We start from the raw sequence: 2,500 nt of genomic DNA, 5'->3' as shown, positions 1-2,500 counted from the left end.
CAGAAGAATTGGATTTCTGGCCGCGTTTGGACTGAGTTAGGGAAAGGCTGGTGGTCCTAAGGGTCTGTGTAACTTTAAATGATAGGTGAAAGAAACACGTAAAAGGAGTACCATTCTGTGTCTATTTCTGCTACACTATTCTATCTATCTATCTATCTATCTATCTTTATATCCATCTGTCTATCTATCTATCTGTTCATCTGTCTATTAATCTTTTAATCCATCAATCTGTGTGTTTTCATTCCTGTCTGATTTTCTATCACTACCTATCTACCTACCTATCCATCTATCTCTACCTGTATCTATCTGTCAGTTCATCGTTCTATCTACCTATCTATCTGTCTATCTGCTTATCTATCTATCACTACCGTTCTATATGTTAACATATCGTTCTTTCTCTCTATCCATCTATCAATTTTTATCTGTCTCTGTTTATCTGTCTACTTACCGTTCTGTCTATCTATCTACCTGCATATATTTTTATCTGTCTACGTATCTACCGACCTACCTGTCAGTTTATTTATCTGTCTAACTGTCTATCTATCTGTTTATCTACGAATATATCTATCTTCCATTAGAAAAGATCAAAACTAGATTTTGTCGGGGATTTCTTTCAAACCTGAGACTGAAGTAGCTGAAGAAGGATAGATAGATAGACAAATAGATAAATAGATAGATAAACAGATATATAAACAGATAGGAACAAGTAGATAGATATATAGATACAAAGAGATAGACAAACGGACAGATAGATAAATAGGTAGATAGATAGATAGGTCGACATATGGATAGACATAGACAGATAGATAGATATATAGATAGATAGAGAAACAGATAGACAGATAGACAAACAGACAGATATATGAGCATTCTGAATTAGGTGCCACTAAATACTTCCAACTTAGTCTCCCCCAAGATAAATATAATCCTGTGAAGAAAATAATACTAACATATAAACGTCATCGAGGTATTGAAGGATTATTTTGACTCCCCCCGTGGCGTCTTAGATATTTCTCGGTCTCCATCTCCTGCTCCTTGGAAGTCATTAGTCTTCCTTTACCTTCTTCACTTGTCATAGTCTGTGGGGTGAGGGTGAAGGGAGGGAGGGAGGAGGGGAAGGAAGGAGGAAGCGAGAGAGAGAGAGAGAGAGAGAGAGAGAGAGAGAGAGAGAGGGAGAGACAGGGACAGACAGACAGACAGACAGACAGAGAGACAGAGACAGACAGATAGACAGACAAACAGAGACAGAGACAGCAACACACACACACACACACACACACACACACACACACACACACACACACATCCGAGCCTCTTCAGACCGTGAGACCCTAAGCTATAGTACGTTTACATTATACCAAAATCCTTCCCTAATTTCTGTATTTACCATTTCTTGAATCAAATTGCTTGGCGTGTAGTACTAGAGTTGTCCCAGCGATGAGAGGGGTGAATGGAGTGTGTTCTGGTCCAATTTTATGCAGACTTAAATGACCAGATAAGTTCTATAGACGGTTGAAAAGCTGATTCTTGTCGTAGTGAGTTCTGAGCTGCTTGAAATTGTATACTGGGGACAAGACGTACGCAGAAAGGTGTCATTTTAGAGAGCGAGAGAGAGAGAGAGAGAGAGAGAGAGAGAGAGAGAGAGAGAGAGTTGTGAATGTTATATGTTTCTGTCACACCTCTGGCTTGCAGTGAAGACGTGTTCATGGCTCGCCTTGGTTGCTTCTCTGCCTTCTGCTTACCTATCTCCCTGCCTGCTTACCTCTCCTTGACTGCCTCCCTACTTGCCTTCATCGCTCCATGTCTCTCTTCCTTCCTCCCTGCCTACCCACCTACTTACCTACCTACTTATCTACCTGCTTACCTATCTCTCAACCTACTTGCCTACCTCCCTGCCTATTTATCTCTCTACCTACCTGCTTACCTCCCTGCTTACCTGTCTCCCTCTCTACCTACCTACCTACCTTACCTGTCTCCCTCTCTACCTACCTACCTACCTACCTACCTGCTTACCCATCTCTTTACCTACCTTCCTCCTTACCTAACGTCCAACTTACCATCCATTTTTCTTGCCTGCCTGTCTGTCTGCCTGCCTTCTTTCTTGTCTGCCTTTCTCCCTACCTGTCTATCTACCTCCCATCAACCTCTTTATCTTTCTTCCTGTCTGCCTGTCTATATACCTACTTACCTTATATCTGTCTTTCTGCCTATCCACTTTTCTACCTGTCACTACCTGTCTGATTTTTTGTCTTATCTACTTGTCTACCTGTCTACTTATCTTCTTTTCTGCCTGCCTGCCAACTTACCAACCTGCCTACCTACCTGTCTGCCTACATGTCTGCCTGTCTGCCTGCCTGATAGTTGTGAGACTGAGCAGACTACATAGGATATTGCCCCATCAGGAAGAGGTCAAGGAAGAGAAATTGCTGAAGACAGACAGACAGACAGACAGGCAGACAGACAGAAGGGAGGGAGACCACACTACTGAAAGACTGAAAGA

This window comes from Coenobita brevimanus, chromosome 104 (genome assembly GCF_032717465.1).
Source record: "Coenobita brevimanus isolate Jiangsu-jjx chromosome 104, ASM3271746v2, whole genome shotgun sequence".
NCBI classification, from domain to species: domain Eukaryota; kingdom Metazoa; phylum Arthropoda; class Malacostraca; order Decapoda; family Coenobitidae; genus Coenobita; species Coenobita brevimanus.
Note: the sequence above shows the minus strand (reverse complement) of the source record.